The following is a 23,388-nucleotide window of genomic DNA, read 5'->3' as shown; positions in this document are numbered from 1 at the left end:
TGGGTTCGATCCGGAACCTGACGTCTGCTGTAAATTCGGAGTTTGCGTGTCTCTCTCTCAACGTGACCACGTGGATTTTTCTCCGGGTCCTCCGATTCCCCCCCTCCCACACCTCCGCATTTAGAATCAACGTCACGCGTTTATTTAGAGAGTATGTGGCTACTGCTAGAAATGTCCACGTGACGATGACGAGTCACTTCGTTGAGCTTTCATTTGTGACGGCCCAAAGTCGCTTCTGAACAAGAGCTGCTCTAGAGCCCAGCGGGGCCTTAAAATAAAATTAAAAAAATAGTTAAGACCAGCTCTGTGCCTACTAAAGCCGACGGCGATGGTGCAATGAACGTCACGTTAACGTTCGTGACGATGTTGTCCATCTCTCCCGCTGTGTGCGTAGTCGCCAGTCGTGTTCTACGCTCGTCTCGCTCGTCCCCATTTAAAGAGCGACGTTGCTTCTCGCGGTGGTTCGCCGTGAATGTTACGGACACGGGGAGAGCAAAACAGGCGATCGCGAGAGTCCAATGTGAATCTATGAACGCGCGGCTCGCATGAAAGGGGGTCCCCCCGTAAAGGGAAAAGGACGCCTCGGAAGGTCTTTTGAAGGAACTCGGGTTGCATGAGGATGAGAGAGATGTTTAGAGACGGATCAGAGAGGGAGAGAAAGAGAAAGGAGGTGGGGGGAAGAGAGATAATACTCGTACGGACAGGGCGTCGTTCGTCTCGCACTCTCTGACATTCACTCAACATCGAATTGCGTTGTTGTGACTCGCAGATGGCAGTGAAGCGGCGGTCGCTGCGCTGTTTGTTTTCTCCGTTAAACGTGGGTGGGGGGGGTCACACCGTTCTCCAAGTTAACTTAAAAACATTTTTCTTGGTTCTTTCGGTAAAGTCACGTAGAAGGGAAATAATAAAAGAATAAAAATAAAACATAATAAAATAATTCTCACGACGTTTCGGCCACAACGCAAGCAGCCGTTTTCAGGTGAAGAACAGGGCTGTCATTCAGACGCTGTCTTTCCGACAGACCTGTTCTTCACCTGAGGACGGCTGCTTGCGTTGTGGCCGAAACATCGTGAGAATTATTTTATTGTTTTATTATTATTTTATTATTTACCTTCTACGTGACTTTACCGAAAGAACCAAGAAGATGAATCCCTGCAGTCACGAAAGCTTTAAATCGAAATTTTACTTTAAAAAGGTAACAATTTGAAAAGTCGATTTTTGTTTTTGGTTGCGTAACTTTGATTTATGTTCTGCTCATTGTGCTGATTTTGAGTCTAGGGCCCTGCACATATTTAGGCAATGCGTCGAACAAACCAATAAAAACATATTGCAGTGCATCAACAGCGATGTTTTAAGGGAACGCATTAACGTGCCTCGCCCTGCTGATGAGACGGGGCAAGGTCAAACACCGGTGTAGGCCTGGGAAGGTTTCTCAACAAATTCTGTTGGAAAGCATTGGTCGTGGGGACGTCCATTTCGGTCACGGCCACGGCTCTGACTCCCTCCCTCCCTCCCCCCTCCCCACCTTCACCAAACACGCGTTGGACAAGCGTGGTGAAGTATGGTCAAACAACCCCCCCCCCCCAGGCCCATAATAGGTCAGTCGGGCTCTTGAATGTTTCGTTTTAATTAGAGAATTTTGAGATAATTCGAACAAAACAATTGCGAACAAATGTCAGCCGTAGATTCCTTTAGACGCCTGACTGTTTTTTTTAACTCGCAAAGCAACGCGATCACAACGGTGTCACATCTGCGCAGCTGGCAGATCACACGCGAGCCTGGCTCTGCTGATGAGACACTGAATATCGAAACCGGTTCAGCAGTTTTTTTTTATTGCTCATGGAATGGATAAACAAAAGACGTGTCGTTTTTTTGTTTCTTTACGTACATGATGATGGGAAGGAAGAGGACGTTCCTGCCGAGTTATTTAATTTCTGATTACTATAGCGGCCTCTAGCGGCTGATGGGGGTGTCATGGTTGGAGCGCTGCGCTACGAACCTCGCCACCCGAGTTCGATTCCCGCTCACGGCCAACGCCAGCGACGATTATCTGAGCCGGTGTTGGGCCTGTTGAGTACCTGGTGCGGTGTGTAAAACATCGCCACTGGGGAGACAAAGGCGGTCGGGCGTGGTGCTGGCCACCCACCCCCTCGAGTGCCTTCATCGGTGCTCACTAACAGCACTTGCCCCAACAGTCTGTTAGGGCTATACGGGGGATCTTTGCCTTATTTAACAATACCGTGCCGTAATACTGGACTCTAAACGAGGAACCGATTCGTATGAACATCGATTCGACAACGGGTATCTCGTAGGCTGAAGAAATGATATCAATCGACGACTATCGATCCGTTTCTCTCGACTTTTGAATGGGCGTTGTTGGCGTTGGCTTTGCATGCGCCTCTATTAGAACCCACTACGGCAATTCAACACGCGCGCTCCTGTGCACCGCCCGCTCTATTCGAGATATTACGGCCCCACGCGGTCGGTATTTAAATTACGTCACCCACCAGCTCATCAGATCGTCCGGATTATAAGACGCAAGCCCCCTCCAAGCGCAGGTGAGCCCGGGTGTTGATGGAGTTAACTCGCATAGGCAGTGGACCTAACAACTCCCCACACTATCGGTGCTGTTAGCGAGCTCCTATGAAGGCCGGCACGGCACACGAGGGGGGTGGGTGGGTGGCCAGTACCCACGCCCGACCGCCTTTGTCTCCCCCAGTGGCGATGTGTTTTACACACGACGCGCCAGGCACTCGTTTGCGGCTGAGTCGAGCGAGTTGGGAGGCCCCAGGACCGGTTCGGATTAATCGTCGCCGGCGTTGGCCGCGAGCGGGAATCGAACTCGGGTCGCCGGGTTTCGTGGCACGGCGCGCTGACCGCTCCACCACCGCTCCCGACAAAGACAAAGATCCCCCTATAGCCTTAACAGGCTGTTGGGACAAGTGCTGTTAGCGAGTAGCACCCTATGAAGGCCAGGGGTAACACACACAGACACAAACACACACACACCAATACCAACACAGCCGCCATTCGCCACTATGTGCCTGTGCCAGGCTAGGTGCACCTGAGGCTACTACCACGTGAAGTGTCGAAGGCTCGCTGCTGATCGGAGTTCTCGGGACAGACCCAGCAGGTGCCATGGGGTTGGCCGACTGAGACGACCGGTAGATGCACCACCGGCTGTTATACCCCCCTCCCCCTACTGTGCCAACTTTGCCGTATTTTATCCGCCCGGCGCTCCGCTCGTTGTTGTGAGCGTCGCTTCTCTTTGACCCCTCGGTTATTGCTGGAGGAGCGACTGCCTCCCAACTGCCCAGCAGCAGTAGCACCAGCAGCAGTAGCACCAGCAGCAGTAGCACCAGCAGCAGTAGCACCAGCAGGAGCTGCAGCACCAGCAGGAGCTGCAGCACCAGCAGCAGTAGCACCAGCAGCAGTAGCACCAGCAGCAGTAGCACCAGCAGGAGCTGCAGCACCAGCAGCAATAGCACCAGCAGCAATAGCACCAGCAGCAGTAGCACCAGCAGCAGTAGCACAAGCAGCAGTAGCACCAGCAGCAATAGCACCAGCTGCAGCACCAGCAGCAGTAGCACCAGCAGGAGCTGCAGCACCAGCAGCAGTAGCACCAGCAGCAGTAGCAGCAGCAGTAGCACCAGCACCAGTAGCAGCAGTAGCACCAGCAGCAGTAGCACCAGCAGCAGTAGCAGCAGTAGTAGCAGTAGCGTCCTTCACGAGCCTCCTCCACAGAAGGCCGATCTTATCCACCGCTCACGGACCCACAGAGAGGCACAACACAAAGACAACCGCAGGCGGACACAGCCACACAGACACCCCCCCCCCCCCCCAGGCATATCGACTTTTTAAACTCCACTTTTGGGGGGGCAAGCGATGGCTGTGTGGCTTTGCCTCCCGTACGCAACCTCCACGAGCCCAGCGGGGACTTGACAAGTTGTGGATCTCATTGTAATCCGGCGCTCCCGTCGTCGTGGTGGTGTTGGTGTTGTCGATTTGCAGGCTCGCGAGAGGTTTGGCGACTGCGTGTGGAGAGAGGTCCTCATCCAGCGGTGGATCGATCGAGGCGCACGGACGAATCGCCCCGGGTGAGATCTCCCACGGGAGCCGTGCAGACTTAAGGGTTCGCCGGCCGGCACCACGGCCGGTCATCCTTTGCCTCCCCGGCGAATGCTGGTTTTAAAGGCCGAATCGACCTAGGGGAAGGCCGAGGATCGGTTCAGGTCATCGCCAGCGGTGGAGGTTGGTGGCCGTGGGCGCGAGTGGAACTCGGCTGGCCGGAATCGTGGCGCAGCGCTGACCGCGACGCTACCGCTCCCCGCTCATACACACACACACAGACAGACAAACACACACAGACACACACACAGACACACACAAAGACAGACAAACACACAGACAGACACACATGCAGACATCACACACACACAGACACACACAGACACACACGCAGACAGACAGACAAACAGACACACACACAGACAGACAAACACACAGACAGACACACATGCAGACAAACACACAGACACACATCACACACACACAGACACGCACCACACACACCACATACACACAGACAAACACCACACACAGACACATCACACAGATACACCACACACAGACACACCACACACACACACACCACACACACCACACACACACACGCGCAGACACACAAAGACAAAGACAAAGATCCCCCGTATAGCCTTAACAGACTGTAGGGGCAAGTGCTGTTAGCGAGCACCTATGAAGGCCAGAACGGTACACGAGGGGGTGGGTGGCCAGCACCACGCCCGACCGCCTTTGTCTCCCCAGTGACGATGTTTACACACCTCACCAGGTACTCATTTGAGGCTGAGTCGACCTAGGGGAGGCCGGGACCGGTTCAGATAATCGTCACTGGTGTTGGCCGTGAGCGGGAATCGAACTCGTGTCGCCAGGTTCATAGCGCAGCGCGCTAACCGCTACACTACCGCTCCCCCCATATACACACAGACAAACACCACACACAGACACATCACACAGATACACCACACACACACAGACACACCACACACAGACACACCACACACACACACACCACACACACACTACACACACACTACACACAGACACACACAACACACAGACACACACACACAGACACACACACACAGACACACACACACAGACACACACACACAGACACACACACACAGACACACAGACACACACCACACAGACACACACCACACAGACACACCACACACAGACACACCACACACAGACACACACACAGACACACCACACAGACACACCACACAGACACACCACACAGACACACACATACATGCACTCACACACAGACACACACACAGACACACCCACACACCGACACACCAGACACACCACACACAGACACACACATTACACACACAAACACACACGACACACACATTACACACACATTACACACAGACACACACCACATACACACACCACACACACAGACACACACACACAGACACACAGACACAACACAGACACACCACACACAGACACACACCACACAGACACACCACACACAGACACACACACAGACACACCACACAGACACACCACACAGACACACCACACAGACACACACATACATGCACTCACACACAGACACACACACAGACACACCCACACACCACACACAGACACACACCACACAGACACACCACACACAGACACACACCACACAGACACACCACACACAGACACACCACACACAGACACACCACACACAGACACACACACAGACACACCACACAGACACACCACACAGACACACCACACAGACACACCACACAGACACACACATACATGCACTCACACACAGACACACACACAGACACACCCACACACCGACACACACATTACACACACAAACACACACGACACACACATTACACACACATTACACACAGACACACACCACATACACACACCACACACACAGACACACACACACAGACACATTACACACACACAAACACACCACACACGCGCAGCATCAAGCCTTTTTCTCACCCCTAAACACAATTGACCATTGACGGGGGGGGGGGGGGGTAGTGGGGGGGGCTAACGCAATTAATGCCCCCCCCCACTCGACCAGCTACCACCCCCCCCTCAAACAGAAGTATCCGTCAAGACAGACAGAGCACACATACTGTCCATCTGCTTGACCAAAGGCTGTCTGGCCTTTATGTTAATTCTCTCGCGTTTAGCATAGAGAGATTCTCGCTCCAGCCTAAGGCGCAGTAAATCCTCGCGTCTCTGCGCGCGCGCTCGCTCGGTCGCGTGTGTGGTGTAGGGGTTGTGTGTGGTGTGTGTGTAGTGTGGGGTGTGTGTGGTCTGGGGTGTGTGAGGTGTGTGTGTGTGTGGTGTTTGTGTGGTGTGGTTTGGTGTATGTGTGTGGTGTAAGGTGTGTGTGGGGGGTGTTTGTGTGTGGGGTGTGTGTGTGTGGGGTGTGTGTGTGTGTGTGGTGTGTGTGTGTGGTGTTTGTGTGTTGTGTGTGTATGTGTGTGTGGTGTGTGCGTGGTGTGTGCGTGGTGTGTGCGTGGGGTGTGCGTGGGGTGTGTGTGGTGTGTATGTGGTGTGTGTGTGTGTGTTGTCTGTGTGTGTGGTGTGTGTGGGTGGTGTATGTGGGTGTGGTGTGTGTGTCGTGTGTATGTGGTGGTGTGTGTGTGTGGTTGCAGAGCAGAGGGGGGGGGACCCGGGGAGGGATGGAATGGAGGGGGTGGGGTGGATGAAGGGGCTATTGGGGTGGAGGAGGCGGGGGGCGGACGGTCTAATGGAGGATGGGAGGGCGGGGGGCCCTCATTGTTTGACCCAAAAAACGAGGATCTGGGTTCACGTTTACCCCAAAAGAATCGCGCGTTTTTTATTAATTCGGCGGTGGGGGGAGGAGGGGGGTGGGCGTTGGGAATCTTCGGCAGAACGGAGCTGCCATCCGGGAGGGACGAATGTTCCGAGTCGGATCTCCCGCCGCGGCAGCCGTAACAAATGGTGCACGTTCAGTCCTTCACATCCTACGCGGCCGTGGTGGTAGATGCGCGTACGTCGACAGAGTGTGCATCGGCTGGCCCACGCGTGGTCGGTGTGGGTGACGTGTGGGTGACGTGTGTGGGCTACTCGGCAGAGGTCGCAAACGGGTTTTGATTCCTTACCCGTACCCGTACCCGGCCGCACCAGGGTCGCAAATGGGTACCCGTACCCGGCCGGGTACAGGTAGCCGTATCCTACCCGTACCCTACCCGAAATGAGTGACAAACGGTTACTCACCAGTGACTCACGGCCTACCCGTACCCATACCCGGCCGCGCCAGGGTCGTAAACGGCTACCCGTACCCGCCTGGGTACGGGTAGCCGAGTATCGGGTAGGGTACGGGTATCGGGTACCCGGTTGCGACCTCTGCTACTCGGACCTGTCCCGCGGACGTCGGTAATCGTGTTTCTCGTCTAGGGCGCCCCTCTAGGTCAAGGCGATTCTGCCCGCGTCTTTAGCGGGCGCGTTATGGGATGGACATGGATGCGGCGGGGGGGGGGGTCTGTACGTCTGTCTGTGTCTGTGTGTCTGTGTGTGTGTGTGTCTGTCTGTGTGTCTGTGTGTGTGTGTGTGTCTGTGTGTGTGTGTGTGTCTGTGTGTGTGTGTATGTCTGTGTGTGTGTTTGTGTGTGTGTGTCTGTGTCTGTGTGTGTGTCTATGTCTGTGTGTGTCTATGTCTGTGTGTGTCTATGTGTATGTGTGTGTGTCTGTGTGTGTGTGTCTGTGTGTGGAGGAGTGGGGAGCGGTGGTGTAGCGGTTAGCGCGCTGCGCTATGAACCCGGCGACCCGAGTTCGATTCCCGTTCACGGCCAACACCGGTGACGATTATTTGAACCGGTCCTGGGCCACCCCTAGGTCGACTCGGTCTCAAATGAGTACATGGTGCGGTGTGTAGTAAGCATCGCCACTGGGGAGACAAAGGCGGTCGGGCGTGGTGCTGGCCACTCACCCCCTCGTGTGCCGTGCCGGCCTTCATAGGTGCTCGCTAACAGCACTTGCCCCAACAGTCTGTTAAGGCTTTACGGGGGATCTTTGCCTTCGTCTTTGTTGTACGTCGAACTTCTTTCGCACCGTACGTAGCCGACCGTGCTAATCGCAGGTGCGGTGTGTGTGTGTCTAAATGCGGACTCGGGATGTTCTCGACCCGCCGTGGTAATGTGGAATTTCCGACAGTGTGTCCGACGAGAGTGTGTCCGTATGCGCGTGCGACCGCGTGGTGGTGGTGGCACAGTAGGGGGCACAGGTGGTGCATCAGCCAGTCATCTCTGTCATCTCAGTCAGTCGACCCGTGGCACCTGCTGGGTCTGCCCCGTGACCTCCTGCCAGCGGGCGTTCGACACTTCACGTGGCCTCAAGGTGCACATTGCCTGGCACAAGCGTCGTGGTGACGTCACCGCCACTTAGTGTTGTTGTTGTTGTTGTACTGTGCTCGTATCTGTGTGTGTCGGTGTGTATGTGTGGGGAGCGGTGGCGAAACTTGTGCCACGGTTACCTGAACCGGTCCTGGGCCCCTCCACTAGGTCAACTCAACCTTAAACGAGTATCATCTGGTGCGGTGTGTAATGGGGGAGACAAAGACGGGCGGTGCCGGCTGACATTCGGTGCTCACTCACGGCACCGACCCCCAATAGCCCAGAAGGCTGCACAGTGGATCTTTGTTGTTGTTGTTGTGTATTAAGCAACACGGCTAAGCACGATTTCAACTTGGGTGGTGCTGGAATAGGCAAACACCGCCGTTCATACGAGGTGCTATCGGCTCCTACCGCCGCATTATTCGGATCGAGCAGCACACGTTCGTTGTCACGGCGTCCTCCGTTGTTTGACTATCGCCGCCTTCAACCCAAACACCACGTGCTTGCTGGACAAGGACGTGGTGAAGTATGGCTGGGTGATTCTAGATTTGAAGCCTTCGTGACTGCAAGGATTCATATTCTTAGGTTTTTTCGGTAAAGTCACGTAGGTAAAAATTAAAGAAATAATAAATAATTGGAAGAAAAATTACGTTATTTCAATTATTTTTATTTAGTTTATTTTAAATAATTATTTTATTTCTATTACTATTTATATAATTTTTTATTTGCTTAATTTTTTCCCGAAAAAACCTAAGAGTATGGCTGGGTGAACGACCGCCTTGACCGAACACTTCGCAAGGACTTGCGCTCATTTCACACGGCCTCATTCTAGATTTGAAGCTTTCGTGACTGCATGTATTCATATTCTTAGGTTTTTTCGGTAAAGTCACGTAGGTAAAAAAAATCAAAATTAATGAAAGTAAAATAAAAATAAAATAAACACAACCTCACTTGGGGGGGTACTCATCCAGCAGTGGAGAAAACATGTATCATTATTTGTTATGTATATAAGGCTTATATAACATGGGTAACCTTAGTCTTCGTGGTATGGAGTGCTTTACTTACGATCAGTTTAATCTTCTTAGGTTTTTTTCGGTAAAGTCACGTAGTGATTTTTGTTTTTATTTTTTATTTTATTTTACTTTCTACGTGACTTTACCGAAAAAACCTAAGAAGATGATTCCTTGCAGTCACGAAAGCTTCAAATCTAGGATCAGTTTAATGTTATATTTAAGGCTCTGATAGGGATGATTATGAAATTCTAGATTTGAAGCTTTCGTGACTGCAAGGATTCATACACTTAGGTTTTTCGGTAAAGTCACGTAGGTAAAAATAAAATTAAAGTAAAAAAATTATTAGTTTATTAATAATATTCTTATTTTATTTTTATTTTAAAAATTATTAATAATATTAATTTTATTTTATTTGTATTCATTTAATTTTCATTTTTTACCTACGTGACTTTACCGAAAAAACTAAGAATATGATTATGAAAGCTTTCCCCGTCCGCCTTTGTATCCCCAGGCGCTCACTTGTTCCGAGATAAATTTTAACCTCGATTTACGAACACATCAACGTTTTTTTGGCTCGCGTCAAATTCATAATGAGCGCGCGCCAATTAGAATTATTTGGTTGTCGAATCATTTTTTTTTCGTTTAACAGCTGGAGGTGATAATGTGCGCTGGGCATTTTGTCATAAGTGATAATTGCAATACACATAGTGTAATTGATGATAATAATAATTACATTAACATTGAGATTTGGTGACTATGATGTAAGTATGCCATCGGGATGTACGTGGTTTAATACGCTCAATTATAAACACTTAACGCTGAGTGTGTGGGATTGTGTTGTGATCTGCCATGTGGTGGTTGAACTCGGTGGTGGTGATGGTGGTTGAACTTGGTGGTGGTGGTTTAACTCTGGTGGTGGTGGTTGAACTCAGTGGTGGTGGTTGAACTTGGTGGTGGTGGTTTAACTCTGGTGGTGGTGGTTGAACTTGGTGGTGGTGGTGGAACTCGGTGGTGGTGGAACTCGGTGGTTGTGGTGGTGGTTGAACTCTGGTGGTGGTTGAACTCTGGTGGTGGTGGTTGAACTTGGTGGTGGTGGTGGTGGTTGAACTCTGGTGGTGGTTGAACTTGGTGGTGGTGGTTTAACTCTGGTGATGGTGGTTGAACTTGGTGGTGGTGGTGGAACTCGGTGGTGGTGGTGGTGGTGGTGGTGGAACTCGGTGGTTGTGGTGGTGGTTGAACTCTGGTGGTGGTTGAACTCTGGTAGTGGTGGTTGAACTTGGTGGTGGTGGTGGTGGTTGAACTCTGGTGGTGGTTGAACTTGGTGGTGGTGGTGGTGGTGGTGGTGGAACTCGGTGGTGGTGGTGGTGGTTGAACTTAGTGCTGGTAGCTGAGCTCCGTGACGATAGTTGACACGACACGGCCAGTGTCTGGCCGAAGCGAGGAGCACTCCGCACGTGTCGAGGCGCCAACGAGTGGAGTCTCGGGCAGCGGTGACCACGGCGGCAGTCGCGGCGAGACGCGAGAGCGGAGAGCAGTCGGTGTCTCTCCCGGGAGACGCGTTGAGTTGTTAGTTGAGCACTTTTTGATCGCGACACTACTCACAGTTGGAGGATCCTCGCCAGAGGTCGCAAACGGGTTTTGATTCCTTACCCGTACCCGGCCGCACCAGGGTCGCAAACGGGTACCCGTACCCGGCCGGGTATCGGGTAGCCGGGTATCGGGTAGGGTACGGGTATCGGGTACCTGATTGCGACCTCTGGGATGAAGACATGTTGCAGGCGCGGGTGGGTTGATTCTAGGAACTTGAATTGTGAGAAGAGACAAGACGTTGGGAAATGAGTGACAAACGGTGACTCACCAGTGACTCACGGCCTACCCGTACCCGGCCGCACCAGGGTCGCAAACGGGTACCCGTACCCGACCGGGTACGGGTAGCCGGGTATCGGGTAGGGTACGGGTATCGGGTACCCGATTGCGACCTCTGATCTTCGCCCCAGGGCTCAGCTGGTGCGCTGTCGTTGTTTGGCCGTCGGCGTGGTTTAGCATCGGCGGCATCGTCATCGTCGTTGCCGCTCTGGAGGCCGGGAGATCCGGCGATCGACGTTCGGTGGTCGCGTCGACGGCACCCGTCGTGATCTCTCGCGTAACAGCCGCGCGCGGTGGGCCGCGTTGAAGGCTGCTGCCGTGCTCCGCTCCACCCAGACCCACGGTTATCTGCGGGCCTGGCCACCTGAATGTGAAATCGTGGCTTTGTTGCTCTGCGTCCACATCAGCAGCCGTACGGGAGAAGTACCCGGCACCGTTTGCTTCAGCCGAGTACTGAATTTTTAGTTTCCGTTGCTGCTGCTGCTGCTGCTTTGGCAGTTGTGCACAAGCACAGTTAACACTACCACCACCGCTTCTCAACACGATTGTCAACAACACTCTGTGTGTGACCCTTAATGGGAAAATATAAATCGCAGGCGACGTTTCGGACAACGTCCCTTCTTCATTGCACATAAAGGCCGTCGTTTATCTATGTGCTGTGAAGAATTTTTTTTTAATCTGGATTGAAAACTAATTTTCTTCGGAACGGCTGTTTGTGTTGAGTTTTTTTTGTCCGTCCCTCGCGCCTCCGATTCGCGCGGTTGGCTTCGTGCGGTGCGAAAGAAGCTCTCCATACGTACATGCAGAGACCCGAGTCGTCATTTGTTGTGTATGATGCTTTCTCACCTGATGACGGACGCTTGTGTTGCGCCCGAAACGCCGTGATATATTTTATTTTCTACCTACGTGACTTTACCGAAAGAACCAAAGAGTATGGATTCCTTGCAGTCGCGAAAGCTTCAAATCAAGATTGTTGCCTATTGTTTTACTTTTAAGGCCACGCAACGGCGTGATTTGGTGAAAGTGTGCCGACTTGTTGTGTTTCTGTTTGTTTGTTTGCTAACCTACCGAAAGGAGCCGTCACCAGGTAGATCAGTCCAACTCTCGACAAACTTCCTCCAAAGTAATAATAATGAGGCATTCCACTTCGCCGCAGTCGCCAAAGGAATTCTACGTGGCAACTTTGTTCAACGCGGCGGCGGGCGAACGGAAGACGCCACACGGGGTACAAAACACTTTAGCCACAATAGAGGCCAGAATAATTTATTTTAACACGTGGTAGGCTTTCGCGACCAATATCATCCATAATAGAGGTTATTTTTGGTGTTAGATCGCGTAAATATATAAATGTTTCGTTAAAACCCGCCACCACCCGGCACAGCCAACTAGTAAGGGTTGTCACGTGAACAGAACGTGGGCAATTCGTCACTAGTACAGCACTAGTGTATAGTGTAGTGTGTAGTGTAGTGTATAGTAGTGTAGTGTATAGTAGTGTGTAGTATAGTGTATAGTGTAGTATACTAGTACAGCACTAGTGTATAGTGTAGTTATACTAGTACAGCACTAGTGTATAGTGTAGTGTATAGTGTAGTATACTAGTACAGCACTAGTGTATAGAGTAGTGTATAGTGTAGTGTATAGTGTAGTATACTAGTACAACACTAGTGTATAGTGTAGTGTATAGTGTAGTATACTAGTACAACACTAGTGTATAGTGTAGTGTATAGTGTAGTATACTAGTACAGCACTAGTGTATAGTGCAGTGTATAGTGTAGTGTATAGTGTTGTATACTAGTACAGCACTAGTGTATAGTGTAGTGTATAGTAGTGTATAGTGTTGTATACTAGTACAGCACACCGGTTGTGTGTTGGAGAGCCAAGCCACAACATTTACAATCTGAGCACGACGTTTCGCGCCGGTAATTACAACCAGCTTCATCAGGCGACAGCCAGATTTGTGGACAAGTTAAACTGTCCCGTTCCTTATATAGATAATTAACATATATCAAAAAAAATCCTCGTTTTGCAAGCGTGACCTCATTTGCAACAGCACCCAAAACGGACTGCCACCTCCATCACTTGCAACCGCACCTACCCAACCCCCCCCCCCCCCCCTTAAGACCGTTTAAAAGACCATAAAGTTGTAGTTTTGTGTAAAAAAAAAGAAAATCAACAGGCTTTTATTGGGCGCGCGCGTGCCTGGCGTGTGGAGTTTCCCCCGTGCGGGCACTTGTTCGAGTTTTAGGACTGGTAGTCACAGTTTATAGAGTGTGGGGTCGTGCTGTGTGCGGGCAGTGGGGGGGGGGGCAGGGGGGGGTAGACTGGGGGGAGTTGTGGGTGGTGGTGGTGGGGTGAATTGAACAGCAGCACCAAACATAAAGTTACGTGGAGGACAGACGGACAGACGCGTTCACAAAGCCAATGTTGTCTTTAACCCTCCCTCTCACTCTCACTGCCTCTCTCCTCCCTCCCTCCCTCTCTACACTAAACAGCCCCATTAGCTTTATAGACTCTGCTGTTAAGCACCAAGGGCCGCTATACGCGGGCGGGGGGGGGGCTTGATTTCTCTGCTGCTTAGTACGAGTAGAGGAGGCTTGGCTTGCCAGGGGTACAATAAGTCCTCGTACGGATTGTCGGCGGAGGGCACACAAGCGTGAGAGTGCAAGGCTCAAAGCCTGTCCAATAAGATCCTCACAGTTATTGCTGTAATCATGTTGATGTGTGTTTACACGCAACCGCAGACAAAGGTCCCCCGTGTAGCCTGAACAGATTGCTGGGGCAAGTGCTGTCAGCGAGCGCCTCTGAAGGCCGGCACGACGCACGAGGGGGCGAGTGGCCAGCACCGCTCCCGGCCGCCTTTGTCTCCCCGGTGGTGATGTTTGAGGCTGAGTCGACCTATGGGAGGCCCAGAACCAGTTCAGATAATTGTCACTGGTGTTGGCCGGGATCGTCGCGCAGTGCGCTAACCACTGCGCCACCGCTCCCTACATATTCACTACTTTAATGAGCCAAGAATGTCTGTGTGTCCCGCGCGTGACGTCACTCCACGTCGGTCAGCCCCCCTCATTAATAATAATTAGCCGTGTGACGTCACTCCACATGGGGGAGGCGAGGCGCCTCCTCCCCCCTCCTCGGCGTCAACTCACAACCCTCACGTCACGTGATCTCCGTGACGCTGTTGAGACATCGAAGTAAAAATGACGTCATGATGAACAAGGGATTATAACCTTAAAATGAAATAAGTCCGTGTCACCGCGGCCTTACAAATTGCACACGAATTGATGCAATGCATATGACGTCGCGCTCTGCTTTTCGCTTGCAAGTTTCAGATTTGCTGCAATAAAACCCGTCCTTGGACGGGCAAAAGGCTAATCAATGTACATTCTCAAAACACATGCAGCGAACCGTTTTATATGCGTGTATATATATGTATGCATATAGACACACGTGTACGTATACAGAATGACATTATACTATACAGGCACGCATATACAGAGACGTAAAAATAGCAATAACAGTGGCAAATAACTGCACAGGTCCTGGGCCTCCCCTAAGTCGACTCGACATGAAATGAGTACCTCGTTCGGTGTTTAAACGTCGCGATTGTGGGGAGACAAAGGCGGGTGGGGCTTGATGCTGGCGACCCACCCCCAAGTGGTGCAGTGGCAGCCTTAATAGGTGCTCGCTAACGACACGTGCCCCAAATGCTATGTGGGCGATCGCATAGCCTTAGGTTCACATAGACATATGCATATATACACGCACACAAGAAATATAGTTGGACACATACGGCTATAGACACAAATAAATACAGCAAATAGACACAGACACACGTAAAATCACACACACACAAAGATAAAGGCAAAGATCCCCCGTGTAGCCTTAACAGACTGTAGGGGCAAGTGCTGTTAGCGAGCACCTATGAAGGCCGGAACGGTACACGAGGGGGTGGGTGGCCAGCGCCACGCCCGACCGCCTTTGTCTCCCCAGTGGCGATGTTTACACACCGCACCAGGTACTCATTTCAGGTTGAGTCGACCTAGGGGAGGCCCAGGGCCGGTTCAACTAATCGTCACTGGTGTTGGCCTTGAGCGGGAATCGAACTCGGGTCGCCAGGTTCGTAGCACAGCGTCGCGCTAACCGCTACACCACCGCTCCCCACTCCTCCACACACACTGACACACACACACAGACACACACACAGAGATACACACACGCACACACTGCCCATAAAGGCGGCAGCAGCAGCAGTGTTGCTCTCTGCTCGTTAAGGAACGAGCGAGCGTGGACCCTTCGCGAAGATGGATGGGAGAGAGCGAGACACCACCCCCATCCCAACCACCACCACCCCCCACCCCCACCACCGCCACTACCACCCCAACCTTCATAGCCATCACCACCCCCACCACCACTACCACCCCATCCCAACCACCACCCCACCCCCACCACCGCCACTACCACCCCCACCACCGCCACTACCACCCCAACCTTCATAGCCATCACCACCACCACCGCCACTACCACCCAAACCTTCATAGCCATCACCACCCCCACCAACACCACCCCCACCACCGCCACTACCACCCCATCTCAACCACCACCACCACCCCCACCACCGCCACTACCACCCCAACCTTCATAACCCTCACCACCACCCCCACCACCGCCACTACCACCCAAACCTTCATAGCCACCGCCACCCCCACCACCGCCACTACCACCCAAACCCCAAGCAGCACCACTAGCACCCCCACCACAACCTTCATAACAACCACCAACACACGAACCACAACCTTCATAACAACCACCAACACACGAACCACATCCTTCATAACCACCACCCCCACCGCCTCCACCCGACCACAACCTTCATAACAACCACCACCACCTTAACCACCAACATCCCTACCACCACAACCCCCACCACCACCACAACCTTCATAACCCCCACCAACCACCACTGCCACCATAAGCCCCACCGCCACCGTAGGCCCCTACACGTGGACCTTGAGCTCACCGCTCCATCTCCCCCGATGGCCGCCCTCTCGGGGCGAGGTCTCCCTCCTTGGGCTGCCATTCCTTCCCCCGGTCTCTCGTTTCCTGTAAACGGCCGGTCCCGTGGCCGTGACTCGACCCCCGGGGCGATGAGGCCACACTTTCTTTTGTTTACGTTTCCCCAACGTCGCTAAACCGTGCTCACCGGAGGTGCTGCGTGCGTGCGTGCACTCGTTCTCCCGTCCGCGTGTCCGTGTCGCGTGCGGTGCCGGCGGAGGTGCACACGTGCGTCTCGCTTCACCCCTCGCTCTCCTTGGGCCCCTTTCTCAGCTTTCAGAATCGTCGGCATCGTTGTTTCGACCGCAGGAGGATTGAGGAATCTGATGAGCTATGAAGCTCTTTCTCTCACTGATGTCCAGTATGGGGGCACGGGGGTAGGCAGGTTACGACGGCGAACGACACGACAAACGCGAAAGGAGTGCAAAAAATAGATGCGAAATGGTAAGCAAGTCACCTAAATGCAAGTCAACGAATAATACATAAGAGGTTTTTTTTTGGGTTAGATCGTGTAAATATATAAATGCGTCGTTAAAACCCGCCACCACCCGACACAGCCAACTAATAAGGGTTGTCACGTAAACAGAATGTGACAATTGGTCACTAGTACAGCACGCCGGTTGTGTGTTGGTGAGCCAAGCCACAACATTTACAATCTGAGTACGACGAAGAATGCATCCATTTGTTATACAAGTTCGATTTATCAAGCTTGGGCAAGGTAGCAACACGGTCCCAGACCACCCCAAGATAACGCCGTGTAGCGTTAGCCCCCCAGTCGCATGGCACGGTAACATCCAACTACAGCGATTCTACACGGGTAATGATCGAAGTTACGAATCACATTTGTTGCAGGTGGTGCATCAGCCAGTCGTCATCTCGGTCAGTCGACCCATGGCACCTGCTGGGTCTGCCCCGTGACCTCCTGCCAGCGGGCGTTCGACACTTCACGTGGCCTCAAGGTGCACATGGCCTGGCACAAGCGTCGTGGTGACGTCACCGCCACTTAGTGGCGAATGGCGGTTGTTGTTGTTTGTGCGTGAAACAGCAGCACTGGGGGTGAGACAAAGGCGGCCGGGCGTTTGGTTGTGCTGGCCACCAAACCCCCACCGTCTGACGTGGTGGGTGCTACTCGCTAGCAGCACTTGCCCCAACAGTCTATGAAGGCTGTCAACCGGTCCTAGGCCTTCCCTTGGTCGACTCGGCCTTAGACGAGTACCTGGTGTGGTGTGCGAACATCGGCATTGAGGGGAGACAAAGGTGTCCAAGCGTGGCGCTGGCCACCAACCCTCTTGTGCGCCTTGCCGGCCTTAATAGGACCTCGCAAACAGCACTTGCCCCAACAGTCTGTTATAGTCGACGCGGGGGGGGGGGGGGGGTGGAGATCTTTGCGTGTTATCGCAAGATGTAAATTGCAATAATACGCGCACTGCCGCAGCCAAGGGTCGTGGGAACTTTCCAGCGCAAAACGGGAAAGATTAAAACGGCCTCGAATTTTATTGCCAATCGGCGGCGAAACTCTCCGAGTGGATCGAGGAGGGCTCGGAGCGACGATGAAAAATAAACCGAATCCTTTTATCAAAATGTAAACCGGATAGCGAGTTACGGTCGCGCGGCACTTGCAGGGAAAATGTTTGTCCGGCCTTCGGCCTTGTGTTTTGTCGCCGAATGGATCTCAACGTGGGTTTTGACGATCGTGACATCCGCAAAAACCTTGTCTCGACGTAGACCAAACCGCGCATTGGAATTTCTTTTTGCGTCGGTACATTTTTTTTATGACGCAGTTGTCCACTCGTGGAAAACTTTCGGGGAAGGCCGCCTTTTTAGAAAAGTCTTCGATGAGCACGGTTGGCTACGTACGGTGCAAAAGAAGTTCAACGTGCATACTTTACGTTGGGGGGGGACGCGTTCCTGAACGGTGCGATGACGAACATCGAAGCAACGTCAAAGGAAGCGATTTCCAGGGTTAGTTGGTGGAGGCGAAGGCTGAGAGGCGATGGATAACGAGAACTGACGGACGAGGCTGTCAGCGACGCAAGTTTGGGTTGAGGCGACGCAAATCAAACAAACTGCAAATTCTTTTTTTATTTTGCCAGTTAAGGCCCATTGAGCAATATAGCTCTTTTTCAGAAGTGACCTGGCCACAAATGAAAGTTCAACAAGAGTGGCTTACCATCGTGTGGACATTTATAGCAGCCAAATACTCTAAACGCGTGATGTCGATTCTAAATGCGGAGGGAAAAAGCGGATGACCCAGCGAAAAATCCAGCTTTTTCAGAAGTGACTTGGCCACAAATGAAAGTTCAACGAAGTGGCTTATCATCCTGTGGACATTTATAGCAGCCAAATATTCTAAACGCGTGATGTCGATTCTATATGTGGAGGGAAAAAGCAGATGACCCAGAGAAAACTCCACGCGACCATTTACAGGCATCAGGGTCGGGCTCGAACCCACGACCTCCTGTATACCAGGCGAGGGAGTTAACATTTCGCCACCGCAGCGCCCCGAGGTAGTGGTAATAATAATAACATGACGACGTATTTGTGAAATTACGTCAAAGCGGGGGTGGAGAGACGTAATAGTATTGTATCAACCAGGCACCCGCCGCTTTTAAATATCGTCTAACAATACGTCACCATTTTGTTCGTTAAGCGGGTACGCGCCTTCTCTCTCCCTGTGGCCTAAATAAGGCTCCGTTGGCTGAATTTTTCTAAATCCCGCGGAGATGGTGGCGGCCGTCGAGGCCTCGTTTTGTCGCTAACGATGGTGGCGGCAGCGGCGAAGGAAATTCTTCGCGTGCGTTTTTGCATCGCCGGTCGGTGAAATATTACACGACAGCGCTGAAAAAAATTGTTACTTTTTTTTCTATGAAAAGCCTCACGTCCCACCGACCAATCGGGAGGCAACGTCTCGTGCTTAATTTAGGCCGATTTATCGCGGACGAATGCTGCCGCGCGCTAATTGGTCTCTAATTGCCACCGTCGCCTCCTGCGTCCCTTCCCGAGGAAAGTCCGCTCCCGTTAAATGCAAATGCAACCGCCGCGATAAAAAAAAAAAATTCTTCACATTAATTTACATCGAGTGATACTACCCAATTTTTTTGGAACATCACGGTAAAAAAAAAAAATTCTTCACATTAATTTACATCGAGTGATACTACCCAATCTTTTTGGAACATCACGGTAAAAAAAAAAAAATCTTCACATTAATTTACATCGAGTGATACTACCCAATCTTTTTGGAACATCACGGTAAAAAAAAAAAAATTCTTCACATTAATTTACATCGAGTGATACTACCCAATTTTTTTGGAACATCACGGTAAAAAAAAAAAAATTCTTCACATTAATTTACATCGAGTGATACTACCCAATTTTTTTGGAACATCACGGTAAAAAAAAAAAAATCTTCACATTAATTTACATCGAGTGATACTACCCAATTTTTTTGGAACATCACGGTAAAAAAAAAAAAATTCTTCACATTAATTTACATCGAGTGATACTACCCAATTTTTTTGGAACATCACGGTGAAAAAAAAAAAATAACTTTTTTTTTGCTGCTGATGTTAGTAATTCCTCTGTGTCCGCAAACGACGCCTCCTGGAACGCTTCTCGTTTGTCACATTTGCATATCGCAGCGCACAGCCTGGGAGGTTCAGCGAATTTAATAAATGGTCCCTTCAGTCACGCGGTGCCAAACCGCTCGTGGCGACGCTCGGCCCCCTCGGCGATGCACGGTCCCCTCGGCGAGGAAATGGAAGACCTCTGCAATTCCCAAACGATAGGACCTGGGCCCCCACCTCCAACACTTCACCAAGCTGCTGTGATCAGCGTGGTGAAGTATGGTCAAATTAATTCCCCACCCCTCCCCCCACCCCGTGTATTATGGGGGGGAGGGGGGTGGAATTATTCATCTCGTGGTGGATTGGCACGGTGCTGTGAATTACCCTCGTTGTTGAATTCGGTAGACGGGGGCGTCGCTTTCGCTTTCGAAAATTAGCCGAGAACGAAAAGAAGCATTCGTTACTTCGGACCAAACCAGCCCCAACGATTGGAACCAGCTGACGATGACCAAAACGATGATGACGACAATGACGACGGTCACGATGATGATGATTATGACGACGATGAGAACGATTACGATGATGATAACGATGACGACGACGACGACGATCGTCACGATCGCCTTCCCAGCGGATCCGATCGCCAAGCCTCGGACGAAAGCGGAGCGGGAGAGCTCGCGCGATCCATCGGGTCTCCGTGGCCGCGGATGCCTCCAGAAATTACAAATGGCCGCCGTGCCTCGGCGGTGCTGGCGGCTGCGGTAGCAGCAGCCTCGGCGTCACCGCCGTTGTCATCGTCGCTTAATTTGCATGCGGTGTATTTCACCCGTAAGAATCCATTCATTTCCCTTTCCCCCGTTTTCTCGCCCACGCCGAGCTCCGTCGCTCCCCCCCCTTCTGTCCCCCACCGCCGCTGCCGTGTCCCACGTTTTGTTTTGTTCGGTGGGGTGGTGGGTGGGGGGGCAGGAGGGTGGTGGTGCTGTGAGCTGGTTGGGGGATTGGGGGGGGGGGAAGCCTGCGATAATTCTGCGTAGAAATTAGCATGCGAAAAACTACACTCGTTTCGTATACACGGACGCAACCGTCAGCTGCCAGCGACGCGCACACGCGCTCGCGCGCGCACGCAAGCACGCGCAAACGTGCGCATATTCGCGTGGCAATTATTTATAAAATTATTCGCAGCCGTCGGGACGAGATAACAAAAAAATATAAACGTGCCCGGATTATTTCCAAATGTTTTATATATATATATGTATTTATTTTCTTGGCTCGGACGTCCGCTTTCGTAGAAATCTCAAAATACGCGGTCGGCGGCGGGGTGGTGGATGGGGAAGATTTATTTTTTCCACATCATCATCCTCCCCACCATCGCCGCCACCGCCGCCGTCAAATAGAAAATCCGATCCGCTGCCAACGGGAGATGACGCTGGGACGAACCGCGCCGCGCCCCCTTTGCGCGTGGTGTGGAGGTTCGACGTTTTTGGAACGACGCTGACTCCGCGCGGGGGACTGAGGTCGCGTGACAACCGGCTTCTCCGCGGAGACGGCTTTTGGGGGGGGGGGGCGGGGGGGCCCCCCCAAGTCCTCGGTTCGTGATCCACGCGAGCCCCCAGGGGGTTGTTGATGACGAGAAGGGGAGGAGGAGGGGGGGGGGGGCATGGGGACCGTGGTGGAGATGCAGGCGTCGCGAAAACTCCGCGTAAACGAGACGGCGTTGAGCTTGGTGTTTCTTGTTGCCCTCAGTTCCGATATCCAGGAATAATTAAATAAATGAAACTGTTAAGTTAGGCGCCTTGCGTGTGCTGTGTACGTGTGTGTGTGTGTGCGTCTGCACGTTTGTGTGTGTTTGCGTGCATGAGGAGCAGTGGCCCATTGGTTAGCGCGTCGTGCTACAAATCCGTCTACCCGAGTTGGATTCCGGCTAACGGCCAATGAGCAGTGGTGAATATTTGCACCATTTGTGGGCCTGTCCTGGGTCAGACCCTTGTGTGCCGTGTCCGCCTTCATAGGTGCTCGCTAACAGCACTTACCCCAACGGTCTGTTATGGCTATGCGGAGGATCTTTGTCTCTGTTTTGTGTACGTGTACGACTGTACATCTGTGCGCGTCTGTATGTGTGTGTGTACGTGTGTACATCTGTGCGCGTCTGTATTTGTGTGTGCGTCTGTGTGTGTACGTCTGTACGTGTGTGTATGTCTGTGTGTGTATGTCTGTGTGTGTATGTACGTCTGCGTGTGTGCGCACGTACGTGGCGTAAACCCGTCACTGTGATTTTTTTGAAAGTCGCTCTGATGCGCAACACCACATGCATATTTTAATGATCGCGGTTATTTAGAAAAATCGCGGAATTTTTTTTTTACTCTATAACATTTTTGACATTTTATTATTTTGTATTTGTATCCCGTGTGTGCGCGCGCGCGCGCGTTGGGGCTACGTTGGCCGTCGTCGTCGGCGTGCGTCGTTGTTGCTGTTTTTATTTTATTTTTCCCGGGGTTTTCACGCAGCGGCCGTAGCCGTATCGCGTCGACAATTTGGCGAAAAGGCCGAGAGAGTTGCGTTCGCCGATTCAGAAAGAAACGGAGGAAATTGCGATTTGTAAAAAAAAAAAACGTGCTTTTTTTTTACGGTTTACGATTTTTTTCATGGCTATAGCATCGCTTACTGGCAGAAGTTAACATTTCCACCTCCTGGAATGCCTCTAAACTGCGGTCAGTTTTGTTCGGGCTGTTGAATTTTTGTAACAAAGATTGAATAAAGGGTAGTGGCGGTGGCGGGTGGGGGTGGCGCTTGGGTCACACCGATGTTTTAGTAGAATTCCAAGATTCGCGATCCCGCTTCGATCGGATAATTATATTGCTTACATTCCCCGCATAATTCGCTCGCCGTGAGCAGTCAAGTACCGTAGTGCGGTCGTCACTCCTGCGCGTGTATCGCATGGCAAAAAACATTTTTTAGCGGCTCTTGATATTAATTAAAAAAAAATTTACATTTTTTTTTTACAGCTCCTTCGCGCAGAGGAGGAGGTCGCAGACAGCGGGAGGAACATCGCGGGGACGATCGAGCGAACGCCGTGCCAAGGATGGCAACGATCACGACGACGACGACGATGAAGAAGAAAGAAGAAGCGAGCGAGGGGTGGGGTTCAGGAGTGGCGACGGCGACGCGGTGAGTGGGGGGGGGGGGATGGGGGGGGGGGGGATGGGGGGGGGGGGCATCGGAGCGATGGTGCCGTTGAGGCTGGGGAGCGGATGGGGAGGTACTGGCACACACCTCGGTCGTCGCTCGTACCGCCCACTCGCTCTCCTGCCCGCTGTCCCGCTCGCTGTCCTGCGCGCTGTCCTGTTCGATGTTTCTCTTGCTGTCCCGCTCACTGTCCCGCTCGCTGTCTCGCTCGCTGTCTTGCTCGCTCTCCTGCCCGCTGTCCCGCTCGCTGTCCCTCTCGCTGTCTCGCTCGCTGTCCCGC

General features: G+C 52.1%; 1 long non-coding RNA gene across 3 annotated transcripts in view; it reads left to right on the top strand.

The window, feature by feature from the left end:
* LOC144949326 (uncharacterized) overlaps nt 1-23,388 on the top strand; it is a 54,967-nt gene that overhangs the window by 6,589 nt on the left and 24,990 nt on the right. For 2 of the 3 annotated variants that reach the window (XR_013640265.1, XR_013640266.1), the window contains exons 2-3: nt 4,012-4,097; nt 22,928-23,090. This is a non-coding gene — a long non-coding RNA (uncharacterized LOC144949326). Of the gene's footprint in view, nt 1-2,468; nt 2,559-4,011; nt 4,098-22,927; nt 23,091-23,388 lie in introns of those variants that run through there. The other variant, XR_013640264.1, reaches the window with a different exon arrangement.

Source organism: Lampetra fluviatilis, chromosome 53, assembly GCF_964198595.1.
Source record: "Lampetra fluviatilis chromosome 53, kcLamFluv1.1, whole genome shotgun sequence".
Classification (NCBI taxonomy): domain Eukaryota; kingdom Metazoa; phylum Chordata; class Hyperoartia; order Petromyzontiformes; family Petromyzontidae; genus Lampetra; species Lampetra fluviatilis.
This window is presented reverse-complemented; position numbering and strand designations above follow the sequence as displayed.